Genomic DNA, 18,474 nt, shown 5'->3' with positions numbered 1-18,474 from the left:
TAAAGTACTAAAAAGACCGCATTTTAAATAAGTAGAAAAAAACAATTGTCAAATCTTATACAGGACATTCTAATCAATGTGTGTACTTCACATAAAAGCTTTTTACTGCAGCATTTTAAAGAAACGGGGTATTAACATAATATGAAGTACTATAAAAACCCCATTTTAAATAAGTAGAAAAAAACAATGATCTGTTCTTATACAGGACATTTCATAATATACGTGTACTTCACATTAAACCTTCTTACTGCACTGTTTTGGAGAAACTGGTATTAAAATAGAAAAAAGTACTAATAAGACCCCATTTCAATTAAGTGGAAAAAATCAATGGTCAGTTCTTACATAGGACATCCCATACTATATGTGTACTTCACATGAAACCTTTTTACTGTAGCATTTTAAAGAAATGGGCTATTAATATAATATAAAGTACTACAAAGACCGCATTTTAAATAAGTAGAAAAAAACAATTGTCAGTTGTAATACAGGACATCCCATACTATATGTGTACTTCACATGAAAACTTCTTACTGCAATGTTTTGTAGAAGCGGGGTATTAACATAATAATATAAAATTATATAAAAAAAACCCATTTCAAATAAGTATGCAATGGTCAGTTCTTATACAGGACATCCCATACTATATATCTACTTCACATAAAACCTTTTTACTCCAGCATTTTAAAGAAATTGGGTATTTACATAATATAAACACAGCATTTTAAATACGTAGAAAAAAACATTGGTCAGTTCTTGTACAGGACATTTCATAGTATATGTGTACTTCACATTAACCTTTTTACTGCAGCATTTTAAAGAAAAGGGGTATTAACATAATATAAAGTGATATAAAAACCTCATTAAAAAATAAGTAGAAAAAAACAATGGTCAGTTCTTATACAGGACATCCCATAATATATGTGTACTTCACAAGAAACCTTTTTACTGCAGCATTTAAAGAAATGGGGTATTAACATACTATAAAGTGACATAAAAACCTAATTTCAAATAAGTAGAAAAAACAATGGTCAGTTCTTATACAGGACATCCTAAACTATATATGTACTTCACATGAAACCTTTTTACTTCAGCATTTTCAAGAAACGGGGCATTAACATAATATAAAGTACTATAAAGACTTCATTTTAAATAAGTAGAAAAAACAATGGTCAGTTTTTATACAGGACATCCCATACTATTTATGTACTTCACATGAAACCTTTTACTGCAGCAATTTAAAGAAACTGGCTATTAACATTATATAAAGTACTATAAACACCCCATTTCAAATAAGTAAAAAAAAAACAATGGTCAGTTCTTATATAGGACATCCTAATCTATGTGTGTGCTTTACATGAAAACTTTTTACTGCAGCATTTTAAAGAAACAGGGGTATTAACCTAATATAAAGTGCTATAAAAACCTTTATTCAAATAAGTAGAAAAAACAATGGTCAATTCTTATACAGGGCATCCTATACTATATGTGTACTTCACACTAAACCTTCCAACTGCACTGCTTTGGGGAAATGGGGTATAGATCTAATATAAAGTGCTATAAAGACCGCATTTCAAGTAGAAAAAAACAATTGTCAGTTTTCATACAGGACATCCCATACTATGTGTGTACTTCACATACAATCTTTTTACTGCAGCATTTTAAAGAAACAGGGTATTAACATATTATAAAGTACTATAAAAACCGCATTTTAAATAAGTAGAAAAAAATAATGGTTGATTCTTATATAGGACATCCATTACTATATATGTAACTATATATGTACTTCACATGAAACCTTTTTACTGCAGCATTTTGGAGAAATGGGGTATTAACCCATTATAAAGTGCTATAAAGACCACAGTTTAAATAAGTAGAAGACAACAATAGTCAGTTCTTATACAGGATATTCCATACCATATGGGTATTTCACATAAAGCCTTTTTACTTCAGTGTTTTGGAGAAACAGGGTATTAACATATTACAAAGTGCTATAAAGACCCCATTTCAAATAAGTAGAAAAAACAATGGTCAGTTCATATATAGGACATTCCATACTATGTGTGTACTTCACATGAAACCTTTTTATTGCAGCATTTTGAAGAAATGGAGTATTAACCTATTATAAAGTGCTTAAAGACCGCATGTCAAATAAGTAGAAAAAACATTGGTCAGTTCTTATATAGGACATCCCATACTATATGCGTACTTCACATGGAACATTCTTACTGCAGCATTTTCGAGAAATGGGATATTAACATATTACAAAGTGCAATAAAGACCCAATTTCTAATAAGTAGAAGAAAACAATTGCCAGTTTTTATACAGGGCGTCCTATACTATACACATACTTCATGTGAAGACTTCTCACCAAATAATTTTGGAGAAATTGGGAAATAACAAAATTCAAGTGTTTTAAAGACCCCATTTTTTAGAAGTAGAATACAAAAATAGTCAGTTTTTGTAGAGGACATCTCATAAAATTTGCATACATCATATGAAGCCTTCTTACTACTACATTTTAGAGAAATGGGGCACTAACATAATATGAAGTACTATAAAGACCTCATTACTAATAAGTAGAAAAAACAATAGTCAGTTGTCATACAGGATGTCCTATATGCATACTTCATGTGAAAACTTATTACTGCACCATTTTCGAGAAATTGGGTATTAAACTTATAAATTGCTTTAAAGACCCCTTTTCTAAAAAGTAGAAAAAAAATAACAATGCTCAGCTCTTCCTATTGCTGAATACTCGTAGAGGACATCCCATACTGTATGCATACCTAATATGAAACCTTCTTACAGCCACTTTTTGGAGAATTGGGCCATTAACATAATATAAAGTGCTTTATGTTTTTGTACAGGACGTCCCTCACTGTATGCATAATTTACATGAAACCATCCTACTGCGGCATTTTGGTGAAATAGGTATCAACTTAAAATACTATAAAGACCTAATTTCTAATAAGTAAAAAAAAACAACGGTCAGTTCTTGTACAGGACATCCCATACTACATGTATTTATCAGATGAAGACTTGTTACTGCAGTGTTCTGGAGAATTTGGGCATAAACATTATATAAAGTGCTTTAAATACCCAATGTCTAATAAGTAGAAACAATGGGCAGTTCACGTTCATGACATTCCATAATATATGCATACTTTACATGAAACCTTGTCACTGCAGCATTTTGGAGAAATGGAGGAATAATAACATTCAAAGTGTCATAAAGACCCAATGTCTAATAAGTAGAAGAAAACAATGGTCTGTTCTTAAAAAGGACGTTCCATACTAAAGGCGTACCTCATATGAAGACTTCTTACGGCAGTGTTTTAGAGAAAAGCGACATAATTACCTTTTAGATGGCTATCAAGATCCCATTTCTAATAAGTAAAAAAAAAAACGGTCAGTTCTTCAATGGACAATTCAGTGGTCAGTTAGGTTGATTGCATCATCCCAACTGTCTCAAGCTATTATTGTACCATTACAACAAAATGATATTATTGGGGATGATGAGTGGTGCTGCTCCAAATGTAGGGTACAAAGACAAAGACAAAACAAATATGTTTGGTTAATTTCATAGAGATAGTTTACCCAAAAGTGAAAATGAACGCACTATGCACTGGCAATCAAATGGTTACAAACATTTATTAGTTCTTTTTTTTGGTTGAACACAAAAGATATTTAGAATGAACTTGAAAACTGGTAACCATTGACTTCCATTTTAGAAAAAAAAACAATTACTATGGAGGTCAATAAATATAGTTCCTCAGCAGGAAGGGAACTGCAATTTTGTGTATCCCTGACACATTTGGAGTTGTGGAAAACTGTGATGTGCTGTCTTTCCTTGACACATTCGTCCTGTATCAAAACTGACCATTATTTTATTCTACTCATTCGAAATGGACACTTTATAGTCATCTGAAGAGTAATAACGCCCCATTAATCCAGATCACTGCAGTAACAAGTCTTCCTATGAGGTATGCATATAGTATGTGATGTCCTGTAAAAGAAATGACTGTTCTTTTTTCTACTTATTAGAAATGAGGTGTTTGTAGCAATCTAAAAGGTAACAATGTCCCAATTCTCCAAAACGATGCAGTAACAAGCCTTCGTCTGAGATATGCATATAGCATTGCATTTCCTGTACGACTGATCAATGTTTTCTTCTACTTAGTAGAAATTGGGTCATTATAGAACTTGCTGCAGTAAGAAGTCTTCATATGTACAAGAACTGATGATTTTATGTACTTATTAGAAATTGGGTGTTTATATCCATCTGAAAAGTAATAATGTCCCAATTCTCCAAAAAACTGAAGTAACAAGTGTTCATGTGAAGTACGCTTATAATATAGGATGTCCTGCATAAGAGCTGACCATTGTTTTCTTCTACTTACAAGAAATTGGGTCTTTGAAACACTTTAAATTATGTTAAACCTCATTTCTCAAAAACCCTGCTGTAATAAGGTTTTTAAGTGAAGTACACATTTAGTATGGGAAGTCCTGAACAATAACTAATCATTGTTTTTTATACTTTTTAGAAATGGGGTCTTTATAACATTTTGAATTATAATAATACCCAATTGTTCAGTAAAAAGGTTCCATAAGAAGTACAGATATAGTATGGGATGTCATGTATAAGAACTGACATTGTTTTTTTTTTCAACTTATTTGAATTGGGGTCTTTATAACACTTTATAATATGTTAATACCTAATTTTTCCAAAACACTGGAGTAAAAAGGTTTCAGGTCAAGTACACACATAGTATGGGATGTCCTGAATAAGAACTGACCACTGTTTTTTTCTAATTATTTGAAATGCGGTCTTTATAGCACTTTATAATATTTTAATACCCAATTTCTCCAAAACGCTGCAGTAAAAAGGTTTCATGTCAAGTGCAGAAAGTATAGGATGTCCTGTATAAGAACTGACCATTGTTTTTTCTACTTATTTGAAATGGGGTTTTTATATTACTTTATATTATTAAGTTAATACCCAATTTCTCCAAAACAATGCAGTAAAAAGGTTTCATGTGAAGTACACACATAGTATGGGATGTCCTGTATAAGAACTGACCATTATTTTTTTCTACTTATTAAAAATGTTTTTTTTATAGAACTTTATATGTTAAAACCCCGTTTCTCCAAATGATGCAGTAAAAAGCCTTTTTGTGAAGTGCACATATAGTATGGGATGTCCTGTATAAGAACTGACCATTGTTTTTTTCTACTTTTTTAAAATGCGGTCTTTATAGTATTTTATATTATGTTAATACCCCGTCTCTTTAAAATGCTGCAGTAAAAAGGTTTCATGTGAAGTACATATATAGTATGGGATGTCCTGTATAAGAACTGACCATTGTTTTTTTTCTACTTATTTAAATTGGGGTCTTTATAACACTTCGAAATATAATAATATACAATTTCTCCAAAACACTGCAGTAATAAGGTTTCATGTGAAGTGCACATAGTATGGGACATCCTGTTTAAGAACTGACCATTGTTTTTTTCTACTTATTGGAAATGGGCTCTTTATAGCACTATAAAATATGTTAATACCCAGTTTCTTTAAAATGCTGCAGTAAAAAGGTTTCATGTGAAGAGCACATATAGTATGGGATGTCCTGTATAAGAACTGACCATTGTTTTTTTCTACTTATTTGAAATGGGGTCTTTATAGCACTTGATATTAGCTTAATACCCCGTTTCTTCAAAATGCTGCAGTAAAAAGGTTTCATGTGAAGTACATATGTAATATGGGATGTCATGTATAAGAACTGACCATTGTCTTTTTCTACTTATTTGAAATGGGGTCTTTATAGCTCTTTATATTATGTTAATACCCCTTTCTCCAAAATGCTGCAGTAAAAAGGTTTCATGTGAAGTACAGATATAGTATGGGATGTCCTGTATAAGAACTGACCATTGTCTTTTTCTACTTATTTAAAATTTGGTCTTTATAGCACTTTATATTATGTTAATACCCCCTTTCTCCAAAACAGTGCAGTAAAAAGTTTTTATGTGAAGTACACATAAGGTATGGGATGTCCTGAATAAGAACTGACCCTTTTTTCTTTCTACTTATTAGAAATGGGGATTTTATAGCACTTTATATTATGTTAATACCCCGTTTCTCCAAAACGCTGCAGTAAAAAAGATTTCATGTGAAGTGTACATATAGTATGGGATGTCCTGTATAAGAACTGTTCATTGTTTTTTTTCTACTTATTAGAAATTGGGTTTTTACGTCACTTTATAATAGGTTAATACCCAGTTTCTCCAAAACGTTGCAGTAAAAAAGATTTCATGTGAAGTGCACATATAGTATAGGATGTCGTGTATAAGAACTGACCATTGATTTTTTCTACTTATTAGAAATGGGCTCCTCATAGCACTTTATAATATATTAATACCCTGTTTCTCCAAAACGCTGCAGTAAAAAGGTTTCATGTAAAGTGCACATAGTATGGGACATCCTGTTTAAGAATTGACCATTGTTTTTTTTTCTACTTATTGGAAATGGGCTCTTTAAAGCACTATAAAATATGTTAATACCCAGTTTCTTTAAAATGCTGCAGTAAAAAGGTTTCATGTGAAGAGCACATATAGTATGGGATGTCCTGTATAAGAACTGAACATTGTTTTTTTCTACTTATTTGAAATGGGGTCTTTATAGCACTTGATATTAGCTTAATACCCCGTTTCTTCAAAATGCTGCAGTAAAAAGGTTTCATGTGAAGTACATATGTAGTATGGGATGTCATGTATAAGAACTGACCATTGTCTTTTTCTACTTATTTGAAATGGGTTCTTTATAGCACTTAACATTATGTTAATACCCCCTTTCTCCAAAATGCTGCAGTAAAAAGGTTTCATGTGAAGTACAGATATAGTATGGGACGTCCTGTATAAGAACTGACTATTGTTTTTTTCTACTTATTTGATATGGGGTCTTTATAGCACTTGATATTAGCTTAATACCCCGTTTCTTCAAAATGCTGCAGTAAAAAGGTTTCATGTAAAGTACATATGTAGTATGGGATGTCATGTATAAGAACTGACCATTGTCTTTTTCTACTTATTTGAAATGGGGTCTTTATAGCACTTTATATTATATAAAATACCCCCTTTCTCCAAAATGCTGCAGTAAAAAGGTTTCATGTGAAGTACAGATATAGTATGGGACGTCCTGTATAAGAACTGACCATTGTCTTTTTCTACTTATTTGATATGGGGTCTTTATAACGTTTTGAATTACATTAGTAACCTAATACTCCAAAATGCGCAGTAAAAAAGATTTAATGTGAAATGCACATATAGTATGGGATGTCCTGTATGAGAACTGACCATTGTTTTTTTTTTCTACTTTTCAGAAACGGGCTCTTTATAGTACTTTATAATATGTTAATATCCTGTTTCTCCAAAACGCTGCAGTAAAAAGGTTTCATGTGAAGTACATATGTAGTATGGGATGTCATGTATAAGAACTGACCATTGTCTTTTTCTACTTATTTGAAATGGGGTCTTTATAGCACTTTATATTATGTTAATACCCCCTTTCTCCAAAATGCTGCAGTAAAAAGGTTTCATGTGAAGTACAGATATAGTATGGGACGTCCTGTATAAGAACTGACCATTGTTTTTTTCTACTTATTTGATATGGGGTCTTTATAGCACTTGATATTAGCTTAATACCCCGTTTCTTCAAAATGCTGCAGTAAAAAGGTTTCATGTGAAGTACATATGTAGTATGGGATGTCATGTATAAGAACTGACCATTGTCTTTTTCTACTTATTTGAAATGGGGTCTTTATAGCACTTTATATTATATAAAATACCCCCTTTCTCCAAAATGCTGCAGTAAAAAGGTTTCATGTGAAGTACAGATATAGTATGGGACGTCCTGTATAAGAACTGACCATTGTCTTTTTCTACTTATTTGATATGGGGTCTTTATAACGTTTTGAATTACATTAGTAACCTAATACTCCAAAATGCGCAGTAAAAAAGATTTAATGTGAAATGCACATATAGTATGGGATGTCCTGTATGAGAACTGACCATTGTTTTTTTTTCTACTTTTCAGAAATGGGCTCTTTATAGCACTTTATAATATGTTAATACCCTGTTTTTCCAAAACGCTGCAGTAAAAAGGTTTCATGTGAAGTGCACATATAGTATGGGACGTCCTGTTTAAGAACTGACCATTTTTTTTTCCTGCTTATTGGAAATGGGCTCTTTATAGCACTATAAAATATGTTAATACCCAGTTTCTTTAAAATGCTGCAGTAAAAAGTTTTCATGTGAAGAGCACATATAGTATGGGATGTCCTGTATAAGAACTGACCATTGTTTTTTTCTACTTATTTGAAATGGGGTCTTTATAGCACTTGATATTAGCTTAATACCCCGTTTCTTCAAAATGCTGCAGTAAAAAGGTTTCATGTGAAGTACATATATAGTATGGTATGTCATGTATAAGAACTGACCATTGTCTTTTTCTACTTATTTGAAATGGGGTCTTTAAAGCACTTTATATTATGTTAATACCCCCTTTCTCCAATATGCTGCAGTAAAAAGGTTTCATGTGAAGTACACATATAGTATGGTATGTCCTGTATAAGAACTGACTATTGTTTTTTCTACTTATTTGAAATTCGGTCTTTATAGCACTTTATATTAGGTTATTACCCCGTTTCTCCAAAACAGTGCAGTAAAAAGTTTTTATGTGAAGTACAGATATAGTATGGGACGTCCTGTATAAGAACTGACCATTGTTTTTGTCTACTTATTTGATATGGGGTCTTTATAACATTTTGAATTACATTAGTAACCTAATACTCCAAAATGCTGCAGTAAAAAAGATTTAATGTGAAATGCACATATAGTATGGGATGTCCTGTATGAGAACTGACCATTGCTTTTTTTTCTACTTTTCAGAAATGGGCTCTTTATAGCACTTTATAATATGTTAATACCCTGTTTCTCCAAAACGCTGCAGTAAAAAGGTTTCATGTGAAGTGCACATATAGTATAAGACGTCCTGTTTAAGAACTGACCATTGTTTTTTTCTGCTTATTGGAAATGGGCTCTTTATAGCACTATAAAATATGTTAATACCCAGTTTCTTTAAAATGCTGCAGTAAAAAGTTTTCATGTGAAGAGCACATATAGTATGGGATGTCCTGTATAAGAACTGACCATTGTTTTTTTCTACTTATTTGAAATGGGGTCTTTATAGCACTTGATATTAGCTTAATACCCCGTTTCTTCAAAATGCTGCTTTAAAAAGGTTTCATGTGAAGTACATATATAGTATGGTATGTCATGTATAAGAACTGACGATTGTCTTTTTCTACTTATTTGAAATGGGGTCTTTAAAGCACTTTATATTATGTTAATACCCCCTTTCTCCAATATGCTGCAGTAAAAAGGTTTCATGTGAAGTACACATATAGTATGGTATGTCCTGTATAAGAACTGACCATTGTCTTTTTCTACTTATTTGAAATGGGGTCTTTATAGCACTTTATATTATGTTAATACCCCCTTTCTCCAAAATGCTGCAGTAAAAAGGTTTCATGTGAAGTACACATATAGTATGGTATGTCCTGTATAAGAACTGACCATTGTTTTTTTCTACTTATTCGAAATAGGGTCTTTATAGCACTTTATATTGGCTTAATACCTCGTTTTTCCAAAATGCTGCAGTAAAAAGGTTTCATGTAAAGTACATATATAGTATGGCATGTCATGTATAAGAACTGACCATTGTCTTTTTTTACTTATTTGAAATGGGGTCTTTAAAGCAATTTATATTATGTTAATACCCCCTTTCTCCAAAATGCTACAGTAAAAAGGTTTCATGTGAAGTACACATAGTATGGTATGTCCTGTATAAGAACTGACCATTGTTTTTTTCTACTTATTTGAAATGCGATCTTTATAGCACTTTATATTATGTTAATACCCTCTTTCTCCAAAACGCTGCAGTAAATAGGTTTCATGTGAAGTACAGATATAGTATGGGATGTCCTGTATAAGAACTGACCATTGTCTTTTTCTACTTATTTGAAATGGGTTCTTTATAGCACTTTATATTATGTTAATACCCCCTTTCTCCAAAATGCTGCAGTAAAAAGGTTTCATGTGAAGTACACATATAGTATGGTATGTCCTGTATAAGAACTGACTATTGTTTTTTTCTACTTATTTGAAATGCGGTCTTTATAGCACTTTATATTAGGTTATTACCCCGTTTCTCCAAAACAGTGCAGTAAAAAGTTTTTATGTGAAGTACACATATAGTATGGGATGTCCTGAATAAGAACTGACCATTGTATCTTTCTACTTATTGGAAATGGGGTCTTTATAGTACTTTATATTATGTTAATACCCCATTTCTCCAAAACAGTGCAGAAAAGAAAGTATATGTCAAGTACATAGTATGGGATGTCCTATGTAAGAACTGACCATTGTCTTTTTCTACTTATTAAAAATGGGGTCTTTATAACACTTTAAATCATATTGATATACAATTTCTCCAAAACAGTGCAGTAAGAAGGTTTAATGTGAAGTACACATATAGTATGGGATGTCCTGTATAAGAACTGACCATTGTCTTTTTCTACTTATTTGAAATGGGGACTTTATAGTACTTTTTTTCTATGTTAACACCCCGTTTCTCTAAAATGCTGCAGTAAAAAGGTTTCATGTGAAGTACATATATAGTATTGGATGTCCTGTATAAGAACCGACCATTGTTTCTTTCTACTTATTTGAAATGGGGTTTTTATATCACTTTGTTGTGTTAATACCTCATTTCTCCAAAACAGTGCAGTAAGAAGGTTTCATGTAATGTACACACATAGTATGGGATGTCCTGTACTAGAACTGACCATTGTTTTTTTCTACATATTTGAAATGAGGTCTTTATAGCACTTTATATTATTTTAATACCCCATTTCTCCAAAATGCTGCAGTAAAAAAGTTTTATGTGAAGTACAGATATAGTATGGATGTCCTGTATAGGAACTGACCATTGTTTTTTTTCTACTTATTTGAATTGGGGTCTTTAGAACAATTGGAAATATATTATACACAATTTCTCCAAAACACTGCAGTAAAAAGGTTTCATGTGAAGTACACATATAGTATGGGATGTCCTGTATAAGAACTGACCATATATTTTTTCTACCTATTTAAAATGTGGTCTTTATAGTATTTTATATTATGTTAATACCCCGTTTCTTTAAAATGCTGCAGTAAAAACGCTTCATGTGAAGTACATATATAGTATGGTATGTCCTGTATAAGAACTGTCCATTGTTTTTTTCTACTTATTAGAAATGGGGTTTTTATATTACTTTATAATAGGTTAATACCCAGTTTCTCCAAAACGCTGCAGTAAAAAAGATTTCATGTGAAGTACACATATAGTATGGGATGTCCTAAATAAGAACTGACCATTGTTTCTTTCTACTTAATTGAAATGGGGTCTTTATAACACTTTATATTATGTTAATGTCCCACTTCTCCAGATTGCTGGAGTAAGAAGTGTTTATATGTAGTATGCATATTGTATGTGATGTTCTGTACAGGAACTGATCATTGTTTTTGTCTACTTATTGGAAATTGGGTCTTCATAACACTTTGAGTAATGTTAATGCCCAATTTCTCCAAAACGCTGCAGTAACAAGTCTTTATATGAGGTTTAGTATGGGATGTCCTGTATAAGACCTGACTATTGTTTTTTTTTTCTATATCTTTTAATTGAGCAATTTTTTTTCCAAATTGCTGCAGTAAAAAGGATTCATATGTTGTATATATGTATATAGCATGGGACATCTAGTATCAGACCTGATCACTCTTTTATTTAACTTATTTCAAACAATGTATTAATAGCACTTTAAAGACTTTATAGCTCATTAATAGCCCATTTCTCCAAAATGCTGCAGTAAGTTATTATGAGGTATGCATATAATATTGGATGTCCTGTCCATAGTTCTCTTCTGTTAACTTAAATGAGGTCTTTCACATGAGGTACGCATGTACATCCTGTATCAGAACCAAACTTTGTTTTTTTTTTTCTACTTATTTCTTTTTAGCACTTTAAAGTGTGTTAATGGTACATTTCTCCAAAATGCTGCAGTAAAACAGGCTTCATATGATGTATGCTTAGTCTTTGACTTCCTGCATCAGATCTTATTGTTGTTCTATTCTACAATTAATAAGGTCTTTACAGTCATCTAAAGTGTAATAATGCCCCATATCCCATATACTGAAAGAAGCATACATTTTTAAATCCCCTTTAAATAAAACCAACATATATTTGTAACTTAAACAATGCTATGTTGGACTACTTCATGATTATTTTCACTTTCTGAGGTTAGCCACGTTGTATAAAATTGCATTCAACCTTATTTGCAATGTACTGTTGTTGGCTAGGAGAAATAAAAACGCATTCTGGGTATTTAGAAATCGTATATTTATTCTGTCCGTTTGATCTGCTATAAAATCATTTGAAGCAAAAAGATAAACTTGAGGAAATTAAAGGTAAGCCCAGAAACCAATTTCTTAAAATAACAACAGTCAAAAAAAAGCTAATAAATTGTTTAATAAAGCATACGTGGGAAGAAAGAGGGATAAACTTATATTTCGTTGTCATCTCTCTGTTCTGGGCGAAATGGGTGCTCTGTGGAGCGCTCTCTGTGTGGCTGCTGACATTACCGTAATGATAATAATACGCGCGCACCGAAATATAAAGCGCGGCTGGCTTGACTGTGTTTTTCCGAACCGCGGCTGGCTTGACCGCAGTGAACCCCCCCTGGCTACAGGTCTGAATATGAAAGTGAATGAAAGTGGTTTTATTATACAAATAACATCCCAAACGTTTTTTGAAGTTAAACTTTAGTTGCAACAAATTAGCCTTGGTTTTACCAGCCAAGCACAAACAAAATGGAATTTTCATATGATTCACTTCTTTTTGGAAACACGGGATGTCATCAGGTTACAAAGGCGATTTTTTTTTTTACAATCCAGTCTCTTCTTAGGTTAAAGATTTAAAGTTGACACAAGTTTTGCATAAATAACAAAAGTAAAAAAAAAAAAAAAAGTGTCTTACAAAATACTTCATGAAATCTATCCATGTTTTGGAAAGATATAAACTTAATATTTCATGTGTGACTTTTGTGGTCAAGGAAAGGAAACAATTTTGCATCTTTTTTCTTTTTGTATTTACTCAAGAATAATTAAGAAAGATTTACAATTGTTTATTTACAAAAAAAAATGAAATATAAGATAGAAATTTGTTGATTTGATGTACTGTTTTATTCTGATAATGAGAACTTGAAATGTAAAGGACGGCATATTTTTAATTAGGAATATGTTATTAGGAAAATATCATATACATAAGAAAAAGTGGGCTCAGTGTAAACTAAACTTTTCCCATTTTGTGATTGACTTCAAATGATATGCAAATCTTTTAGAACCATCACAAAAAAAAAGCACAGTAAACATTTTACTTAAATGTACATGTTTTTATATTTTCCCTTTCAGAAAACTATTTAAATATGTAATAGCCTACTACCTCGTGTTCTTGTACTTTGTATTGCTAAAAAAAAAGATGCAAAGTCTCTGGCGCCTCATAATGGAACTAGTAACGCGCACACGCTCCTCTCTGTTCTCGCTTCAAGCTTCTCTAGACCACAGTGACTCTAAAGCGGAAGCGCACTTACTCTTTTGACTAGAAGTACCTCTGCTTACTCATTTGACAGTTTTGTTTCCGGCAAAATATACAAACGTGTATTTATCTATGTATACAAACAAAATGGTACATACTCACAATAGTACACACTGTCATCCCAAGGTAAGAGTAACAAAATAGGCAAATATAATATGCATCACTCAAGAATATTAATATAAATAACAGTTTTATTTAAAAAATGCAATAAAATAAACATACATAATCAAAGGGGCTTTTGAAAATAAATTCGCTTATAAAAATCCAGAATAGAGACAGGCTTAATGGCTTATTATTCACCAATTCACAGGTTTTTAAAGAAGTTTTACCACATTCAACCACTGATTAGTTAGGAGTAGAGTTGAATCATCTGCAGTAGTAAATAGAGAATTGAGCAGTGGCAAGAATAGCTATCGTGCAACAGTAAAACAAAATATTACATAGCCTAGTCATCTAATTACTTATAGATTTTCTTTCCAGGGGTCTGTAAACATACTGTAGTTGTATAAAAGAGTCAAATTCACAAACATTCAACGGCATGACAAGTCTTAATGTTTTATATGGCTTGGATATGGCCCGGGGCGGACTTAACCAATAAGCGAGGTAAGCACCCGCTTAGGGCCCTTGAGGAATTAGGGGCCCCCGACAAATGCCAAGAAGCCTATATTAATCATAGCTTCATATGTTGTTAAATCTGTCTATAACTGTTAAGATTTTGATATCATTACTTTTCAAAACAACTTGCCTCAACACGCCTGCACAGATGGAGCTAAAATCAGCAGGACACCGGGACTCCAGGATCAAGTTTGGACATTCCTGCTGTACATAGTAAGTTTAGACAAGATACTTTTAAACTTGTATTTTATTGGTAAATGTATTGCTTTTAATTTTACATTAAGAAGATAAAGGTTCCTTTAAATATTAATATATATAAATATTTAAACATTTAATATAATTTATTTAAATAGAATACTTTTTAACATGCAGATTATTTTTCAAAGATGCTAGGGCCCAGGAATTGCCTAGGGCCCCCAAATCACTAAGCCCGCCCCTGAATATGACCTAAGGTGACAGCAGAATAGCAGTTGTCAGCTTGACAAAGCAGGGCCCATGGAGGCAAATGAAGAAAATAGGCCTGAGCACACTCTCAGAAATAAAGGTACGTAAGCTGTCACTGGAGTGGTACCTTTTCAAAAGGTACAAATTTGTACCTAAAAGGTGCTTATTAATACCTCAAGGGTACATATTAGTTGCTAAAATGTACAAAAGTGTTCCTCTTAAAATTGTTAGGTACTAATATATACTTAATGCTCAAATGTGTTCCTTTTGAAAAGGTACCACCCAGTGACAGCTCGTGTACCTTTATTTTAGAGAGTGCACAATTTTACTTTGTGGTTTTGTGAAAATGTTTATAAAAGATATATATGCTCTCAGTGTCAGCACTGAATAATAAATGTTCAGTTAATTATTTAATGATGTGCAGCAATATGCCAATCTTTTTGCATTTATTTAATTAAATATCAATATTCAAAGACTAACAACAATGATGGGCACATAACATTTTCTGCTTAACATCATATTACTGGTCATATCATCACTTCAGCCATAACATTTTAAATGTCTACAAAAGATTTGGCAATTTGACAATTTCAAAATTGATTTGCGAGCAAAAATGAAATGGTGTGACTGTGAGAATTTGGTAAAAGAAAAGAAATTATATTTTAAAGGCATAGTTCATAGAATTGGGGGTTTTCAATTATAAGCTGGCATTACTATGAACAGTGCTTGCATTAAGTAGCCACAGTATTTTTATAATTAATACATTTAGCATATTTCACATTTTCAATACATTAATATAATACAATATGAGAAAAAAACGCAACAATGAAACAATGAAAAATATACTATATGAGCTCAAGACTGTATTACACTGAGTAAATAAAAAATACATGAACATTTTATTATAATGCAATAATTATTACACTCTGTTCTCTTTTTACACCACATGCACTTATTACATTGAGTTGCGACAACAAATAATTCAAAAATGTAAAATGTAAATGTAAAAATGTAAAAAAAGTTTGTAAAGTAAAAAAAGCCATCTATAAACTGGTAGAAGCACTTACTTTCTGCAAAACATGTTCGACAAAATTAGATTTTCAAGAGTTGAAACTCAAGCAAAATACAGTTGAATCAGAATTATTAGCCCCCCTTTGAATTTTTTTCTTTTTTAAATATTTCCCAAATGTTGTTTAACAGAGCAAGAACATTTTCTTAGTATGCCTGATAATATTTTTTCTTCTGGAGAAAGTCTTATATGTTCTATTTAAGGTAGAATAAAAGCAGTTTTTAAACACCATTTTTAGCTTAAAATTATTAGCCCCTTTAAGGTATATATTTTTCGATAGTCTACAGAACAAACCACTGTTATACAATAACTTGCCTAATTACCCTAACCTGCCTAGTTAACCTAATTAACATAGTTAAGCCTTTAAATGTCACTTTAAGCTGCATAGAAGTGTCAAGAAAAATTTCTAGTCAAATATTATTTACTATCATCATGGCAAAGATAAAATAAATCAGTTATTAGAAATGAGTTCTTAAAATTATTATGTTTAGAAATGTGTTGAAAACAATCTGCTCTCCGTTAAACAGAAAACGGGGAAAAAAATAAACAGGGGGCTAATAACTCTGGGGGGCTGATAATTCTGACTTCAACTGTAAATGACAATCTATCTTATTCTGATTCGAAAAATAGGTCATGTTCTGTGTCAATGTTCACTTCATTTTCAAATGTTGTTTGCTAGTTTCAGTTTTACTCAAGTGTCGTTTTGATGTTTTGCAGCACACTGTTTAAATAGCAAATGCATTTGAGCTCATATGTGCACCCGTAGGCGTTCTGCTCTAAAAAAAAAGGAGGTGTGTTAAGGCGCATTGCTAGCGGGTTGCTATTTTGAGGAGCTAAAATAGACATTTCAATAGACCAACTGAGAGGAGGTCTAAAGTCCAGCACGGAGCGTTAGTGATGGGTTCCCAGTGATGGGTTGCAGCTGGAAGGGCATCCGCTGTGTAAAACATATGCTGGATAAAGCCTGGTTTATACTTCTGTGTCAAGTAACCATCGTTACCCACGGCGCATGCAACGCCCATAGTTGTTGTGTATTTATACTTCTGCGCGCTGTCTCTGTTGGTCTGCATTAACACTTCCGAAATGCTAGTCGGCAGTGAGGTGTTAATGTTCCTCTGTGTCAAGTTTCTACTGAAACACTTCCTGAATGTACAAGAGGCTCAAACTCCCTCATTTTGAGGCAGGAACCAGAGAACGTGCAACAACTTTAACTAAACACAAAACAAAACTTTCCATCCGGAGCTCCTTCACGGGACTCCACACAATCGCTCCACTGGGCTCGCGGCTCTCGGTCCCGCCCTGACTAGTCATCGCTACCAAGCTGACCAATCACAGAGCTTGCGCTATGCGTCGTTGCGACGTGTAGTTACAATTTTATGAGAGGTGCACGTCAGCGACGGCCACGACGTAGGGCTATCGGTCAACGCGTAGGCTGCGCCGAGCTCTGTGATTGGTCGGTTACGCCGGTCACTTGACGCAGAAGTGTAAACCAGGCTTTAAGTTGGTGGTTCATTCCGCTGTGGCGACCCCAGATAAATAAAGCCAAAAAGAAAATGAACAAATTAATAAATGTTTAATAATAATATTAATACAGATTAAAATGAATCTGTATTTAACAAAATGTATTATCTGTATTAACAAATATTTATTTATATTTGTTTAACTTGATTTAGTTTGTTTTATATTCAGAATTTTTGTACTGCACATGGATTCAATGTTTTTATGGCTTTACACACTATTTACACATAAATAGACAAATAATTGAGCATGAATTCAATTTTCTTATTTGTGTTTAAACAATTAAACAAAAACAAACAACATCCAATTAAAGTTTCATGTTTTCTCTTTGTACAAAGTTTTTACAGAAAATATACACACAAGTAAAAACCAAACATGTATTTAAATTTCACATTAATGCCTATTTTGATCGATTTTATGTAGGTTTAAATAATAAATTGTATATATTTATTAAATGTTATATATGTTTATTACATCAGCTTAAGTTGTGTGCAGAGATTTTTCTATTCATCATAATGTGTTTGTCTTGAATAATTGAGTCGTTTTGTTGATAGATGAGTGTTAAAAACGCCACATTAAGAGTTGTTGATGATATGGCAGAAATTTTACATAATGTATATGAATAAACTATATCTGAAACTCGTATTTTTGCCGAATTAAAAGCTAGGTTCCCCTGCACCCCCATAAACGACGAAACATGTTTTGTCAGCATTGACGGCTGCAGTTAAACTACAAAATAAAAGATGAGCTTGCAGCGCCATATTGTGGAAAATAAAAGGAGATTAAAAAATGGTCAAACAGAGTGAAAGACTTTTGTTGGGTGTCTTTTGTGGGTTTAATTACATTGTAATAGTTGTAATGCAATTAATATAGTAATACTATTACCGTTGGGGTTAAACTGCAGCAAGTATGAATTAAACAAATGAACATGTCACCTACAAAGTATTTTCTGTATTGCTCCAAAGAAGCGACTCTAACAAGTGGTTTAGCAAAAGTGTTTTTATTTAGTTAAAAATAAGTTATAAAGTCACAGACACCAGGGGTCTGTTCTTCGTACCTCGCTTAAATGATCTAAGATGATTTG

This window comes from Danio rerio, chromosome 21, assembly GCF_049306965.1.
Source record: "Danio rerio strain Tuebingen ecotype United States chromosome 21, GRCz12tu, whole genome shotgun sequence".
Classification (NCBI taxonomy): Eukaryota; Metazoa; Chordata; class Actinopteri; order Cypriniformes; family Danionidae; genus Danio; species Danio rerio.
This window is presented reverse-complemented; position numbering follows the sequence as displayed.